At 29.2% G+C, this 18,631-nt stretch overlaps 1 long non-coding RNA gene across 3 annotated transcripts in view; it reads left to right on the top strand.

Moving 5' to 3' along the window:
* Window positions 1-5,255: 5,255 nt before the first annotated feature.
* Window positions 5,256-18,631, top strand: part of LOC129907821 (uncharacterized) — a 147,467-nt gene continuing 134,091 nt past the window's right edge. For all 3 annotated transcript variants that reach the window (XR_008771180.1, XR_008771179.1, XR_008771178.1), the window contains exon 1: window positions 5,256-6,762. This is a non-coding gene — a long non-coding RNA (uncharacterized LOC129907821). The remainder of the gene's footprint in view (window positions 6,763-18,631) is intronic.

Below are 18,631 nucleotides of genomic sequence, written 5' to 3'. Positions count from 1 at the left end.
AGTGAAAAAGGAGGCATACGTCAATACGTGCTAATATTTAAAGAAAGGAGGCCAATAGAATTTTTCTGATTGCAGATTTAAGTTCAGCAACCCAAAAACACTTAGAAAAGTATATTTTGGTTCTTGTGGCAAAAACCTTGTTGACCAGTGTTATCTAATGAAAGAAGTTTTTTCTAAAATCCATCTTAACAGCACCTCCAATAGAACCTTTTTTTAAACAATTTGTTCAATTTTAATGATTTTTTATATGCAAAAGCATTTATGTTGCCTTAATATAAATCAAAAAAAAAAAAAAAAAATTTGAAAAAAAAAATATAATTTTTTGATTTAAAAACAAATTTGAAATTTTTGTTTTGAAAAATCAAATTTTCGAAAACGTGAACTTTTTTTTAATTTTAGTTTGGTGTCGATTAGTAGTTGCTACAAAATGGCATACCAACTTTATTTTAAATTTTTCTTTTTTCAAAAAATTATTTAGTTTTAATAAATAGTTTTTTTTTTTTAATGGCTGTAACGATTTTAAAAATTTGTATTTCTAAAAATGCATTTAATATAGAAATTAAACTGCATACTTTTTTTTGGAGTACAGTTTCATTTAAAATGTTGTTTTTTCTTTCATTTGAAGAACGAATTGTATGCTTTGTTGTTAATTTTTTTCATATACAAATTTGTATATAAAATGTTTTGACTTCTAAGAGCAAGTTCGGGCGACCCAGTCGTGCATTTTATTTTATTTTGAACTCGTCTGAAAATCTTTTACCATACAGGAATTGGTACTTGGACACTTGGACCAATCGTATGTTGATTTTATAAAATCAATTACAGTATCCAAGCTAGCCTTCACATCCAGGATCCTACTTATCAAACGTCTGATGTTGTACTGATCACAATTCACGAAACCGTCAGTTTGGTTGCAAAATGCTTGTCCATCCCGAGCGTTATCAAGTGTATGGATAATTAAGTGGGTCGTTTTTGGTTTTTTTTTTCGAATTTCAAATCGTAGATAATAGCGCGGAAAAGTTGTGAATGGTGAAGACTAATAAGGGGTTAAAATATAATCAAAATCAGTTAATATCTACCCGCGCATCGGCTTTAAAGGTTAAAAAATATGTTAAACAATGGTATTTTTACAAAAAAAAAAATTAACCACCCTAATACCTTTGGACAACTCTTATATGAGCTAAATATTATTTAGAAAAAAAAAAATTGTTCAAATTGCTTAAGGACTTCCGGTCGCACAGCGTTTTGAAATTTGTCGAAATATGGAAAAATTCCTATTTATTCGATTTTTTAAAAATTGTTATAGACTACTTAGTAAATTATTATTTTTACAAAATTTGAAGTAAAAATGAAGTTCACACAATTAGTGAATGCTATGAACTCGTTAAAGATTTAAAAATGTGTCGGTCAAGAAGAATTTGACTATTTATCATTCTCCTCGCCGGACAGTGGTGCATTTGGTGCTTTATAGCGACAAAAATCATTTACACGGCCGTTTCTTGACGAAAAGTCATGAAATTTGGAACACTGAAGCAATTCTTTGTACATTGAATTTTACATAAAATTTTTACATTAAGAAACTCTGTCATTTTCCTCAACTTCAATGACGAATTTGCGATATTGAATGATGACATCATTAAATCGTTCTTAATTTGCAATTTCGGAACAAGAAACTTCTTATGTAGATTTCAATTGTAGTTAGACAAACTCATTAGTTGAAATAATAGGCGGTTTTTTATTTGTTCGTTATGTTCACCAAAGTAATAAAAAATACTTCAAAAACCTAGTTTTTTTCAATCCTAGTATTGGCCTGTTTGAAGTCCGTTTATAATATAAAAATACATTCGAGGTCAGGGTGCTCGGAGACATTAAATATTTTGTTGACATAGGTATTGGATATAACGAGAGACGATGGTAAATCTCAAATATATACACACAATTTAAGTTAGATATTTATTTTCCAGGCCCATAGGTATAGATAATTTAAAGCTAATAAAAACTATGAGTGAATTAAAGTTTAGTTTTTCTCTATAATCTATTGAAGTGTTATTAAATAGCTACATTTAAATTTTATTCTTGAAAATTCTTTCATCAGTAGCAAAAAAAAAAAAACGAACAAACAGAATATACATTTTCAGAATAGCATTCCCCCTGAATCAACCAACAGTAAAGGAATCCACGCAAATATATCAGGTTTTTAAAGGAAAATACCAACGGTGTGGTATAGAAAGTTTAACACTGCCACACAAATTTATAGTAAAGAGAAAATTTAGTTTGAAAATTCTCATGTTACAAGAATCCTCTTTGAGTATGGTGAAAAGCTTTATTCGTTATAACAGCTTTTTATTCTGTTTAAGTTCAAAGCAGTGGCGTGCGTAGAAATGTTATAAGGATTCTTTTTTTTTTATTCAAAACACTTAGGTACAAGATGAAGATGATGATCTTGATTTAAAAAATGGAAGGGCCGAAAGTCATGATGAACCAAAACATGAGTTCAAGAGATACTAAAGTAAGATAATTAAAATAAAACCTAGCAAAATTTAAAAATTTAAAAATATATAATTTTTAATTATTCGGACCTTGTTGTTATTCAAAAATATTTAAGTTTTTATATTTTTTTTAAATTTGTAACAAATGTTTTGTATATTTTTCAAACATTTTTGAAAAATTTATTGAAATTATTTAAGAAATTATTATTTGATGCACTAAAACAAATTTTCAAAAATAAAATTTATAGGCATATTTGAATATAGATACTTAAACGCTTCTGTACCTATACAAAAAAATATGTAAATTTATTTAGGAAAACGTCAGAAATCTACCGTTAACAATTTTTTTTTTTAATTCTTAGTATGTTCTTATTGGCTAAAGTCAATATATTTTTTTTTATCAAAATCTTTAGAGTCGTTTAAAAAAAAAAAAACAGGCTTTTCAATTTTGATTATATGGCAGGTAGCATTAAATTTGGTCCTTAAATCTCTAAGTGATTAGGACTGTAGCTCGAAATAGAAACAAGAGACAAATTGTTTCTATCTGTCAGTCTGTCAGTCTGTCTGTATAAGGAGCTACAGCCTAAACGGATGGACCGATTGACTTCAAACTTGATATGTAGCATTTTTTGGAGAATCTCCAGAGGGGTTTTTGGAATTAAATAACGGTAACTTGTCATATACCGATTTTAGTAAAGTTGAAATTGCTCAAAAACGGCTCCAACGATTTTGTTCAAAAAATTCAAATGTAAGTTTTAAGATAAGGTCTATTTTCTAATGAAAAAAATTTATTTTGAAAATCATTATTACCTGCCATTGAACCGTTTTTTTTTTTTTTAAATCTGATTTGCTCCGAAACGGCTTATTCGATTTCAAAGAAACTTTTTGTGAAGAAGCATTTATATAATTTTAATATTATCCAAAAATAAAATTTCGAAAAAAATAATTTTTGGATTTTTAAAAAACTTTTGAAAACGGGACATTGTTTTTTTTTTCGAAATTTTGTTTTTAGATGTTGATAAGTGATTCCTAAAAAATGACATACCAATTTTATTTTAAAACTTTTTTTCCAAAAAATTATTTATAAAAAATTAGTTTTTTAAAAAACGGATCTTACGATTTTGAAAAAAGTTTTTTTTCTAAAAATGCATCTTAATATATGAATCAAAACTGCATACTTGTTTTGGAGGGCAATTTGATTTCAGATTTTATTTTATTTTTTTAAAAAACGAATTTTATTTTTTTTTTTAATTTTTTTTTGTACCTATATAGTAGGTACCTACCTACATTTTCCAAATTTCTATATAAATATTTTTAAAAATTTAAGCAACTTCAACTCTAAGAGCAAGTTCGTGCGACCCAGTCGTGCATTTTATTTAATAAGAATTTTAAAAAAATTGCATAAAAAATAAATTTTTTTAATGCAAATTAAAAAAAAATTAAACGTTAACTATTGCAAATAAAAATTTTCTGTATTAAAAAAAAAATGTATCCACTAAATATTTGTTTTTAATATTCGTCGAATTTCTTACAATTTAACAATATCACCAAATTGAAGCTCATGTAAGCCCAAATTGCAAGAAATTTGCCGAAAAAAAAAAAAAAATTTAATGCACTAATTTTGCATAGATATTTTTTAAGCGCTGCAAAATTTTTATGATAACATTTTTTTTTATTCAAAATATCAATTTTTTTTTGCCAAATTAATTTAAATTTTAAACTCAAAAAAGAAAAACAAAAAAAAACTACTTGATTACTTTGCTTTTACGAGATTATTGTTTCAATCTCTAGTTCCAATTTTTTTTTGTCAACTTAAATTTGAAGCAATTAAAAAATTAAAGCTCTTCTCTTAGTTGGCCCTTTAAAAAAATTATATCAGTCAACAATGTGCATCATACAAAAAAAATACTTATTCACCACAGTTACTTTCTACTGAAAATCTCTCTCATTCTCTTTTTACCTAATTTTCCCCTAAAATACCTTTTTCTTTTTTACTCAGGAAAATTACTCTAAAATCAAATAAAATTCAAAACTGAGCAAGAGCAGGCGCATTCCATTACACTGAGAATTTTTGCAAAATCCCATCAAACGACCAAAACTCAGAGAGAGAATATTATAAGTTTGAGTTGATATGAGAGAGTGAGAGCAATAGAGAATAATATTAAATTAAATTCCTTTACACATCGACTTTGGTATTTCCAGCATCCACCCACTACGCAGCAACCAAAGGGGACAAAATTACTGTTCTTATAGGAAAAATGAGATAAAGATACTTAATATGTTGCCAGGAAGGGCTCTCCGCTTCGCCGCTACACGTCCCCTCCATATAACCACCCTCAAATACAGTAACTTTTATAATAACATTTTCCCGCATACAGAAGCCACCACCCAAAAATGCCATTACTCCCCCCAAATCTCCCACACCCCTCTCAAAGAAATGATAAGAGAGTAAAGTTCAACAGTTTCAGCAGGACATCCACTCTGACTGTTTACTCTGAGATAATGATCATCGAGCTCATCCCCAAAAAATACACACAGACACACAAGTATCCAAATATTAGTATATTCTCTTGGGGAGTAAAACCTTAGTTAGAGTAGAATTGTAGAGAGGGGGTGAGTTGCGGGGATGGAAGAGTGAGTATTGGTGTTCTTTTGCTGAGCATGTATTTTGGAGCAATATTCTCATATCCGTTATATTTCCCAACCATCGTTCCGTTCATCATCTCAAATTTTCTTTTTCCGTGAGTTCAGTGCGCCAGGGTGTGGGATAAGAGCGAAGTTCGCATTCGGGAAATTTTTTTGTATCCAGGATACACACAACTCGAAAGAAGGTGTTTGCTTGAGAACAAAAACTGAGTAAAAAGTTGGTTGAAATAAAAAAAAATTCTCTTCTTTAGCTTTTATTCTCCTCGAAAATTCGGTTAAGCGCGATATGGATTCAAATAACTCCTGTATACCCTTTCCCATTTCTGTACAATAACTGCTACTCCAGCTACTACCAGCTACTGTGATTGTACTGTTAACAACGGACAACGGTGGTGCTCGGTTACCTACTGTTGGAAGAAGAACAGAAACGCTCTTCTAGGATGACAACGCGGCACTCCAAATCTGCTCCACTCTACAACTATTACGTTTATCTCTGTGAGTTGTTGCTGTGTTATATTTTTTTTTTTGTGTGTCCTTTTTTGTTGCTGCTCCTGCTGCTGCTTCTGCTTACTCTCGTGTATATGTGTGTGAGTGCGTATGTGTTCTGGTTTCCTTTTTTTTCCGATCCGAATTGGGGGGCTAAAACAGCGCAAAATTTCAGGGCGTTTAGTCCCAGACCGACTTTTCATTGAAACGGATTTTTCGGTGAAATATTCTCGTGAACTAAAAATAGTCCAGTAGTGTCGCACCAGACTGACTGGCTGGCTGGTTGGTTGGCTTGGCTTGGTTGGCTTGGTTGCTTTGGTCCTTAGCACTTTGCTCTCGAAAAAAGTATTAGTGCTCCACTTTATACATCACGGGACTATTCTATACACGATGATGACGACAATCGCCCGCCGACAAAGCAGCAGCGGGCCAAGGGGAGCCAAGCGCAGGGTTGCCCATATCCTCTCGACTCGAACTCAACAACACACTGCTTCCAGCTATACTCGACAAAGCTACACCTCGGAAAAGGCACTGACTTTGATTTTAGTCGATAACGAGTCCGGTTAGTAGTCTAACGGTGGTGGTGGTGGTAGTAGGTTCGAGCGTTACAATTTTTCAGACAAAAAAAAAAGTGTGTTTTTTTTTTGGTTTTTTTGCGGGTGTGTAGTAAAACGGTTGTTTGTTGTTGTAAAAATCTTTTTTTTTGTTTGTTTGTTCCTGATCCTACTGCCTTGTATTTTACTGAGTTGGCCATTGAATGTCCTTGTTTCCTATTTTAATAATTTTGTTTCTGTTAACTGAAGTTTTTGAAACTTTTTTTTTTTTTGTTCAAAAGTGAAAAGTGGTTTTTTTTTTGAAAATCGGATCAAGTGTTAACAATAAATTGAAGATTATTTACAAAACTTGAGAAATTTTAATAATTAGGTTAAACTTTGTATTAATTTCAGAAGTGATATGATGAAAAACCCATTTTATTAAATTAATTTAACTGTGTGTGATTTCAAAAAAATTGACTTTTTTTTCAAAAACTCCGTTTCTGACCTACATATTCGAGTGCTAAACAATTATCAAATTGGCGGTTAACTACTGATAGCCTGGTGGTGAAAAACTAAGAAGACTTAATTTAATATTCATAATAATGGTGAGTATTTTTTTTTTTTTGTAAAAAATTAATTAAAAAATAATAATTGATTTAAATTTTTAATGAATTTTCGATTGAGAGAAGAATTAATTTATATTTCGGTTAGCCAATATTTGCATATTTCATAATTAAATTGGAAAATAAATTCAGAGATATTTGAAGATAAAATATTTAGATAAAATTATGTATGTATTTCGATATAGCTTAAATGTAATAAATTATTATTTAATTTAACCATTGTTATTCCTTTTTTTTCAAAAAGGCTTGTTTCATTATTTTTTTTAAGGATTGCTAAAGGAAGAAGAAATAAGGATATTAAAAAAAAAAAACGAAAAATATAATTCCATACAAAAATTCCATTAGTATGAATGATTGTAATATATTTTGTTTGGGTGGAAGGTAGATTCTTTTAATGAATCATTTGGGAATAAATCACAGTAAATGAGGTGCTAATTTGATCAGCATTTTAAGGATTTTCATAACAAAAAAAAAACAAAAAAAAACGAAAAACCTTTTTTTTTCTTTAAGAGGGTATCTTGTAATGATTTTATTATAGAGGGAGGCTTTCTTATAAAAGAAAAAACGAATACTCATTTGGGACTAATCTGTTTTGAGATTAAGTATAATTAAAGGTGTGGGCTAAGTTCTGATAATATGCAAGTAATTTGAAGAAGAATATTTTTGGAGTTATGAGAAAGAAAGAAAAAAAGTTTGGGAATTAAGAGACATAAAGATGATTTATCGTTATTGAATTTCTCAGAAAACAAAAAAAAGAATAATTAGTACAATAAAAAGTTTTCGACAGGTTATGGGTTTATTTATACCTTTGTGGCGTGCTATCATGCCATAAGTCTTGTTAGTATCTTAATATTTCATATTTGTCTATTATAAGGTGCAGGAAAAGCAAAAAAAAAAATTCTTTAATATCAGCTTTGAGTTTTTTTTCCCCAAATTTAACTTAAATCAGTTTTTCACCACTTCGGGATTTGCTAGACTAGTTTCCGAAAACATTAATTTAATTGTTAGCATTCGGTAACATTTAAATTTTGGTTCAACTTCATATTTGAAAAAAAAAAACACCATTTGGCTCTGTAAAAATTAGCAAGCAAAATTGTTGATTTTTTTTACAAAAATAGTTTTTAATAAATTTGTTTTAATAGATAAATTTATTTAAAGGCAAAAAATTTTAAATAATTTCTCATTTTTCATTAATAAATGAGTAAAATAAATAAATTAATTTAAGTAAGTTTACTTTAAGTTTTTAGGGCTCTTTGTCGTTATTAATTGGAGTATTTAACCAAATAAGGTATAATATTGTATTTTTTGGATAAGAACTTTACTATTTCTTCGGCTTTTTGGTCAGGAAGATTAACCCTCTGTCGGCACACGGGTGCGAATTTGGCAGGGCAAAAATAAAAAAATTACGATTTTTCAAAAAAAGCGGTCACAAAAAAGTCTCTTTATAAGGGTGAAAATATTTTTTTTCGGAATTGTGAATACAATATTCGAATTCCTCGGAGTATTCTACATCAATTTCATACTTGATTCTGTATAAAATATTGTGACCGAAAAAAGTTCAAGCGACATGAAAAAGTATAAACCAAATTCGCACCCGTGTGTCTATCACGTCACAAAAAAGAGGTGTGCCTACAGAGGGTTAAAGTTCTCATCCAAAAATTCAATCTAGCCTTTGCAATAAGACACTTAAGATAAATCCGTCATAATTTTCTGTCTTGTTTTTTTTTTATTGGATGTGGAAGAAGAAGTGTGTTAGGTTAGTTCGCTCGATTTTTTTAATGAAAGCACTTGTATAGTTCTTTACATACTCACTTGATTTAGTTTGTAATGCATTTATTTTTTTTGGGAAAATTCACTATGCAAAAATAAATAAATAAATATTTAAAAAAAAAAACATCGGGCGTTAAGAGTTTATAAAATACGACGACTAGCTCAAAATGTTCATAAACTACGACCAATTTGTTTTCGTTTTTAAATAAAATTTAAGTTAATTAAAACCTTCGAAAACATGGATATCAAAATCCAGAAAATCATATCCTTTCATTAAACAATTTCTGGGAGTTCGTTGTTAATTCTAAAATGAAAAAAATTAGTAAGGGAGTGATAACCAACTAGTCTTCTGCCTTTGGGATAGACAATCTTTTATACGACATAGTATGTCAATTAAGCTGTAGGTCAATTTGATTTTGAATTTGTTTTGAATTTTTGAAAATACATATGTGCCATCATTTTTTTTTAATTCCACATTTTCTTTGTTTTTTCTTTCAAGCTTCTTGTTAAATTTTCTAATAGAAGACAAAAAGTTAATATGCTAAGGGCCGGTTTGTTCACACTCGATTATCTTTTAATCAAGGAATTTTGTATGGAATAATCCTTGATTAAAAGATAATCGACTGTGAACAAACTAGGGCTAAGTGTTTCTTAATAAATACATTTATGAGCCATTCTCTTAAAATGCATAGGTATATACTTATATAGAGTACATATTCATATTTGACTCATGATTTATCTTGGAAATTCGATTTTACAGAAAAATAAAAACATTTTCGCGCTTTTTTTATATTTCTTATTTTATTTTCCTTTAAAGAGTATCTATCTAAAGTAAAACGGGTATTTTTTTTTTTTTTTTCAAAGCAATCGGTCACCAATTACTAAAATGGTGAAATATTAAATTTTGTCCTTGGTCAATTTGACCCACTTGAGACAATATTGATTGAAAAAATAAGTGTAACAACGGGGGATGAGGATTGTTAGGGTCAGTCTTAAAATACAAATTTTCGAAACACTCTTCAATTCTCAATTCTGTTCTTTTAAGTATGATAAAATTGTGGGGAAAATTTAATCATTTCTTTAGAAATGCTAGCAACATCGCATTCGTATGAGAGGGCTTGAAAATTTAAGTTATGAAAAACTATTTTGTTTTATGTGTTGCAATAAAATGATTTTAATTTACCTACTTTAAGAATTTTGTAAAATAAACACTTGACTATTGTTAATAATTTAGCTTCAATAAAATGTTTTCATTCCATTTGAAAACTTTGTTTTCCAAAATACCACCAAATTTTTAAAACTTTACGAAATGTTGAGTTAAATATAAGAGTAAAAGTTGTTCTATTCGCTTTCCTAACCAAAGGACCTTAACATGAGAAATCATTTTGCTTATCAAATAACTTAATAAAGATTTATCAACAACTTTTGTAAAAGTGTGTCACTCATCTGCTTCAGAAAAAATTAGTAATTAACACCTTTTGAAAAAAATAAGAAATAAATTCATTACTTATCACATGAAAGGTTTTTAATATAGCATTACCTTGTCGAGTAAGTAGTGCAGAGGTCTTCGATTGTGTAGGCTTAAATTACACTTACCACCTAAAAATGACAACAGATTTAGTGTCTCTAATCTTAAGTGTTGACTGTGAATCTGACCCTACGTTTTTATTTCTTTGGATCAGCCGAAATACATCATTATATTTCATGTCCAAGAATTCGAGCTTAACAGTATAGGTCATGTGTCTTTATTAAAATAAATAAATAGATGACCGACTAAGGGGCAACAAATAGTGCTTTACACATCTCAACCATTCCTGTTTGAAAAATAAAAAAATGTTACACGCAATTTTAGAAACTAAAAAAAATATTTTGGACTAGCTTGGCTGGCATTTGCAATAAAAATTCTTCGTTATGCTTTTATAAAGAAGATAATATTTTGTATTTTATTCTTGAAAATGCCTTCACATAATCTCACAAAAAATTAAAAAAAAAAAAAAACATAACAATGTTGTAAGAAAACCATATAATAATAGCTAGTGGAGTAACTAAAGCTCAAAAATTGGCAATATTAGGGAACCCGTCCGAACAGCTTAGATTTTGATGATCTTTTTTTTCAAACGTCGGTAATTAAAAATACTTTAAAGTCTATAGATTAAAAATTGCCGGTGTTGACGTTTTGATTTTTTAAATTAAATTGAAGATTTTTGTGAACAAAAACAAATTTTTTTCAAAAATTTTTCTTAAATTTCATAAATGCTTTAGTTACTCTACTAAAACGTGCCAAAGTTTTCATTGCTTTCTTTCAGAGTATTTGCAAAGGCTTACTGCGGTGCAGTTTTGCTAAAAGAATATTTGATGTTAATAAATTTTTATTAAAAAAGAATCAAGTATTCGGGTCACTAGGGTGTATGCGCAACATTTTTTTAAAAATTATATTTGTTAACTATAGCAGTGTTTTATTGGTAAACGTTATATTCTGTTAACAAAAGAACTATTAATTTAATTTATTAATAATAATTCTATAATGTTGAAGAGTCAAAAATGTATAAGTTTAGAAACAAATTTTCTCTAAACCAACTTTTATCCTTGGCAATAATTTATTGTTGTTTCGCATGAAAAAAAGGCGCAGGGACATAAGTCCCCAGGACACAAGTCCCGAATTTTTTTTTCAGGGCTAATGTCCCACTTTACTGGGTCATAAATCCCGAATCGAATTCGGGAATCATGTCCCACCTTACTGAGACACTAGTCCCGAAAAAAAAATTTCGGGAATAATGTCCCACTTTTTTTTTTGCACACAGAGAAAAATAGACCACATAAAATAGAACAAAAATAATAAGATTTCTCTATGGTTTTCATCCAAGAAGGAAACCTTATTAAAACAATCGGGTTTTCCTTATTGTTTTAAAATCTGCAAAAAAATAAAAAAAACGATGACCAGGCTGGGAATCGAACTGGAGACTTCAAATCATTAGTCGCCCACCTTACCACCTGAACCAACCTGCCATGAAAATATTGATCGCGATTTTTGTTCTAGTGCTAAGTGCAAAAAAAAATCAACTTTTCAGTCAAATTTTAATAAGATTTTCTCTATAAAAATAATAAGAAATCTCCTTAAAAAAACCTTATTAATCGTTGATTTTAATAAGATTTCCTTATGAAATGTATGGACGGTAAAACAATATGGCAATCTGTTAGTTTTTAGCGGGTCATATTTTTCTCTGTGCATAAATATATCAATAGAGACTAATTAAAGAGACTACAGCTGACGAAATAATAGAACCGATATTGTTCCCACAATTTTTTTTTCCGTAGTACTAACTCCAATGTAAGGTACGGTTACAATCTGTTGGAAAACAAAAGCAAAGTTTGCAAATTTACTGGTTAGTCGAAATTGCGTCGTGACAAAATATAAACAAATGTATAAAGTGAAAGTTTAATAATTGAAATTTGTGATAACCGATATGTGTTCTTACCAGAGTGAAGCGGAAAAAAATTCTCAGATTCGAATTTCTTTAATTTGCACAATAATTCACTATTTCAAAGAATAAGTTTTATTTAAAATTTGTCTTACTTCAGTTTGACAAGTTAAAAAAATAGAACTCAAACTACAATATGAATATTTTGCCAGTTCAATGTTTGTTCCAAAGATATTTTTGTGTTATAACTTTCTCAGGTTCGAATCTTTTGGAAAAAAAATTTGCCCACGGGAGAATCCATTTTGAGGTTGGAATGATATACAAACCAAACAGAAACGAGGCACATGTGTTTTTTTTTTCTGAAAATAAATTGACGTGAAAGAGAAATAAAGCTAAATGTTGAAATATGGCTTTATTTCTCTTTTAAAAATTAAAATTATGCCAATTTTCGAAAGGCTGCCTTATTTCACTTGGGTATATTTCATGGCTCCAAAAAATATTCTTTTAGATTACTTAATACCTATATGAACATTTATGGTAAAAATATGTATATAAAACAGTTTTTACTTCAATTGGGACTTACGCCCCATTTTCGTCTAAAAAATTCAGGACTTCTGTCTTAGTAGGGTAGGAAATAATTCCCGAATTGGATTCGGGACTTATGACCCGGTAAAGTGAGACATTAGTCCTGAAAAAAAATAGGAGACTTGTGTCCCGGGGACTTGTGTCCTGGGCATATCCTTGCCCCGAAAAATTTACTGCGCTTGGTACTTAGTTACCAATAAAACACGGCTTATAATGTATATTGAGCAAGAGGAACCTTACCTATTTTTCATTTAAATAAAAACATGATTTTTTTTTTCTTTTTTCAAAAACGTTTTCTTTCAATACCAAAATATCATAAATAAATAAAGGTTTCGTTACTATTCAACCATATTCCTGTACAAGTCAACTGATAAATCCGACTGAAAAAGAACTAATATTTGAACTGGTGTGTATAATTGTTTGTATGGCTTTACAAAAATTTTGTAACTTTTGAATCTAAAGAAAATTTTGACCATTTCTGTACAAGTCGTCATCTGTAAGCCTCGAATCGCTGAACCATGAATATAACGATAGCCTGAATTTTTTTTTTTTAACACAAAATTTAATTCAACTGTTGGAGATTATAAATGTAAATCTGTGCTAATAGCAAGTTTTAAAGCAAGATTAACTTTTTACAAGATTTGTTATATTGTATTAACCCTTTCGAACCCAAGCTATGAAAATCAATATTAAAAAATGTTTTTTCGGTATTATCGGGTCAAAAACATCACAACTAAGAAATATGAATAGCAAAAAGTTATTTTCCAAAATAATAAATATCAAAACTAATGTGTTTTTCTCATGTTATATTTAAGTAACATGCACTGCCTATGACCACCAAAAAAAGTCGGAGAACTGAGAAAATAACTTTTTATGAAACTATAATGTATGCTTCTTCTTCTAAGCAAAAAAAACAAAACGCTTTCTGCATTAACATTTTTTAAATCTTTTTTTCAAAATTATGACCATATATATAAAAAAAAAAATTTTGCAAAAAAAAAATGTGAATTTCAGTCGCTTTCTCGATAAAACAAAATTAAAGGTATGATATTTGACTAACTTTTTTGTAATAATCCAGTAACTAGGCATTATTATCTTTCAATTAAGCCATCGTAACCTAAAAAATTGTTTAATTTAATATTTTTTACGAATTTTTAAAAAAATGTTACCTGAGAGTAACGCTGAGTCCGAAAGGGTTAAAAGAAAAAAATTTATATTTGATACCAGAACCCGAACCAAGGAAAGAAGATTAATCTATTAAAAATATTTTTAAAGAAGTTCCTCTTACATCATCGCTTCAACCAACAAGAAAATTTAAAATTCAAAAACTCCTTAACTCGCTATATGTATCTACAATTTCACTAAAAGCCAAGACCATCAACCTTGCTCTTACTTTATTTATCCACTAAAAATCCATTTCATCCTCATCAACCTACTTAACCCTGCACCATATATACCTACTTCATCTTAAAAAATAATTTCATCACTCGCGTCTATTAAATGAAGTTAATCCCTTATACCTGCAGCAGTTTCTCCCTCTTTAACTTCTTAATCAAACAACTTAACATGCACCAACCTCATATTTAAACCACCACCTCCATCCATCTTTTACCTATACGAACCTACCATCGACCAATATACATATTGATTTTTAAATTTTTATGAGAACGAAAAAGAAGAACAACAAAAAAAAATCCTTTCCATTACACTTAAGAGACTAAAGTGTGAGAAATAAAAATGCCATTTATGTCCTTTCCTTGCGAGGCAACTTAATATAACAAGTCCTTCATATATACCCTCTTCTATATGGTGGAGGTATATATATTTTCCTCATAACATCTCCATCACATCGTTTCGTTTCATTACTGCGAGAAGTATGTAAGACAACAATATCCTCATTGTTCCTGTGATATACTTTTTAAAAAGCTTTACTTTGAACTTCACATGATGGTGAAGGTGGTTAAGTACTTTTTATGGTGCAAAGTGCATGAGGGATACAAAAAAAAAAAAAGAAACCAAAAAAAAAACTGCATTCTAGGAAGAACATCAACGACACATCCTTGGGTACTGCCACTGCCCCAGATGTAACGTAGGTATATGAAATATTCTGAGGCTTTTATGGATGATAGCGAGTATATTCTCCATCATCCTTCAGTCGCATACCCTTTTTTTTTTGCTTCATCTTCTATGAAAAAAAAAAAAAAAACAAACAAAAAAACACAAACCGATTAAGTACAATGGACGCAATAAACTTTTCCCATAGGGGTAGGCCATTCAGGCAATTTATATTCCTTCTTTGCACTCATTCACTCACACACACACACTTAAACAATTTCATAGAAGACATTAAAACAATAATCTACTTTATAAAATGTGTGTGCTTTGTCCCTTAGCCCAAATTGCTGTCATTTATATTCACATTTAAGGGGACAATGACATTTAGTGTAACACTTTCAAGTTTCATTATAATTCCGGCTTTACGACTGATGTGGTGCAACTCATAAAGGATTTATATCATTCCACTCTTCTCTCCTCCTTTTGTCTATATATGAACGCAAACTACATCATAATATCTTGTCCTCGGTTGGTATAAAGTGCTCTTTGAAGGCTCTCTAAAGCCATTAAGTGTTTAATATTAATATTTTGAGGGTTGGTTAATTGATTTTAAAGTTTTCTTGAAGAAGGAAAGATTTCTTGTACTTTGGAGAAACTAGGTTATGGTTTTTAATTATAAACTTAAACGTTTAGTTTTTTGGAAAATTAAAAATTCCCTTTCTTGGTTTTTGTAGGGCAAGTTAAGTATCTTGGTTTTTTTTGTATGAGAAGGATACTTTTTTAAGAATTTAAGTTCATAAAATGACTTTTGAAACTAGTTTACTTCAAATATGGTAAACTTTTATAATATTCGATAGAATATTCAATGTTTTAAGTTCTTTTTTCATCTCATTACCACCTTTTATATGACTAAACTTCTGAAAAAAAAAATAAAAGTATAAACTTTTTACACAATGCAATTTTTCCAACTGATTTTGCATAGGTACTAACATATCCACAAGCCATTTAGGAACCTACACATACAAGGAAAATTAAAAGTCAAATTCTTTGATAATCCTGATGCTCAACCCATGCAATCATTGTCTAACCTTATACCTATAGAAACTTCATTCTTGCATATGATTAAAGGAGAACAACCGACGACGACCGACGACCAAATGAACATCTTGTCGTCCTTGCTTTTTCCAACTTTATAATTAAATTAGTTCGGGCCAACGCCCATTGGATGCCATTTACCAACCCACACACACACACAGTACTTTCTACTTTCTGAAAAGACAAAAACCAAAAGATGTAAAAAAAAAATTAAAGAACAGATAAAAGTAGAGAACATTTTGACTTTTAACACCCACTATCACTGCACAATTTACATTTTAAACAAAAGAGAGGTTAACACATCCTTATACTAAAAGTGGTTATGTGTCCCAATGTTACCGTACTGTGTCTTTTCTTAAATTTCAAACTTGTACAACACAAGTTTTTAGGAAAAAAAGAAAAGTGCATAAAGTTTAAATTTTATTCAAGGAAGAAAAAGAAAAGTTGGATTCTTTCTAATGACTCATATAGAATAGATATTGTGGAACATAGAATGCATTAGAATTAGAAACTTTGATTTCATCTGAAAATTTTATTTTTATAATTACGGTTAAGTTATATACTACATCGAATTATTGTTGATTCATTCGTTAATAAAATGCACAACTTAATTTTAAAGATTTTTTTTTATAAAAAAAATGCCTCTTTGCGCAAGGTTAGGCCCTTTTTTCCGACGCTTTGACTGGAGTATTGGACTAAAGGCCATAAAAAGGTATATTAAATCACTTAAAGTAATGTCTTCAATGGTTTTGAACCCAATAGAACGCCGTTAGATTTTTTAAAATAAAAATAAGTTATGATTTCATACAATTTTTACTTGCGATATAGGTACTATATGTATATCAAGTTATGCATTCGTACAAAAAAAGTTCAGATAACATTTTCAACGATGTTAGAGAATGCCAAAAAAGTGGGTCCCGGAAGTCCGTCTATCTGTCTGTCTGTATAAGGGGCTACAGCCTAAACGGATGGACCGATTGACTTCAAATTTGGTATGTAGCATTTTTTGGAGATTCTCCAGAGTGATTTTTGGAATTAATTTTTTTGGACCAAAAATAACGGTACTTGTCATGTACCGATTTTAGTAAAGTTGAAATTGCTCAAAAATGGCTCCAACTATTTTGTTTAAAAAATTCAAATGTAAGTTTTAAAACAAGGTCTATCTTTCAATGAAATTTTTTTTTTTGAAAATCATTATTAACGGTACCTGCCATAGAACCGTTTTTTTTTTAATCCGATATTCTTCGAAATGGCTTATTCGATTTCAGTGAAACTTTTTGTGAAGAAGCACTTATATAACTCAAATATACCTAAGCCAAAAATAAAATTTCGAAAAAAATAATTTTTTTTTGAAAAATAAAATTTTCGAAAACGGGACATTGTATTTTTTTTAAATTTTGTTTTTAGATGCTGATTAGTGATTTCTACAAAATGGCATACTACTTTTTTCCAAATCATTATTTATAAGAAACTCAAGTAGCACAAAAGTCTAAAATACACCAAAATATTTGGTGTATTTTTTGCACTTTCGTGATATACATTTTGAATATAAAAAATACACCATTTTCTCGTATATAATAAACTCCGGTGGTTAAAAAAATATACCGATTTTAGTGTATAACTAGTGGTATATTAAATGATCTAGTTTTTGGTGAAAATTATCCCTTTGAAATTGAAAAATACACAATAAATCTATGGATAAAATAGGTACACTATTTAAATTATTCTGATTTAAAATTTGAACCAAAGTTTATTTTTTACCTCAAACAGTTTGATGAATTCTAATTCACACCATTTCTTATGAAATAAATGAAAATGAACTTTTATTCACTTTCATAATATTGCCATAAGAAACTAATGGTTAAATATGAATTTGCTTGCCTAATTTAAAAACGGAACACATTCTGTCTACTAATTTTAGATACTACCCCCTCTAAAAATCAAGCGCCTCAAAAATGTCAGTGAATTAATGATTTTTTTTTTCGATTTTAAAAATCAGTTTTTTTTTTAAATTATAATTTTGTTGTTGTTTTTACATTTTTTTAGAAGAGTTCTTTTATAGTATAATATACCGAATCGAAAAAACCAGGAATGCGGGATAATTAGGTCAATAAATATACTATTATAGTAAAAAAATTAATTGCTGTTTTCTTTTTTTAAATGGCGGCCTTTGAAAAATATGGCGTCTCCCACTTATCCATTCTGGTGAATTTTATGTCCACAGGGTGTGCTTCCTACACCAAAGAGAGTGTACAAAATATACCGTTTTGATAGATTTCAGAATCGAATAATTTTATGCACCGTTAATGGTATATTATAAATATAACTGAATATCGGTGTATTTTTTGCACAGAATTAATTAATTAATTAGTAAAAAAAAACGGATCTAACGATTTTGAAATTTTTTTTCTAAAAAAGCATCTTAATAATATAATAATGCTTGTTTTGGAGGGCAATTTGATTTCAGATTTTGTTTTATTTTTATAAAAAACGAATTATATATTTTTTTTTTGCTCATGTTATGTGTGTATATGTATACAATTATATACATAGTACCTACATTTCCCAAATTTCTATATAAAAAGTGTTAAAAATTTAAGCAGCTTGAACTCTTAGAGTAAGTTCGTGCGACCCAGTCGTGCATTTTATTTTTAAATAAAAGTTGATGCATCTGAAGAAGAAAAAAAAATGTTATCCATACGCCGCAGTGACCCACAAATCTATTGTATATGGAATGTGAACGACCTGTCTAAGTAATTTCCCAAGACATAACTTAATTCCATGATTAACAATTTGTTATAAATATTATCACCTTAATATTAGAGTGTATACATTTTTTTCCTTTACATAAGCGATTTAGGCCATTCATAAAAAGTAACCGGTTATCGCCATCAAAAACAAATAAAATGGTTTATTTCATTTAACAT

Source organism: Episyrphus balteatus, chromosome 1, assembly GCF_945859705.1.
Source record: "Episyrphus balteatus chromosome 1, idEpiBalt1.1, whole genome shotgun sequence".
NCBI lineage: Eukaryota > Metazoa > Arthropoda > Insecta > Diptera > Syrphidae > Episyrphus > Episyrphus balteatus.
Note: the sequence above shows the minus strand (reverse complement) of the source record. Positions and strands in the feature narration are given on the sequence as shown.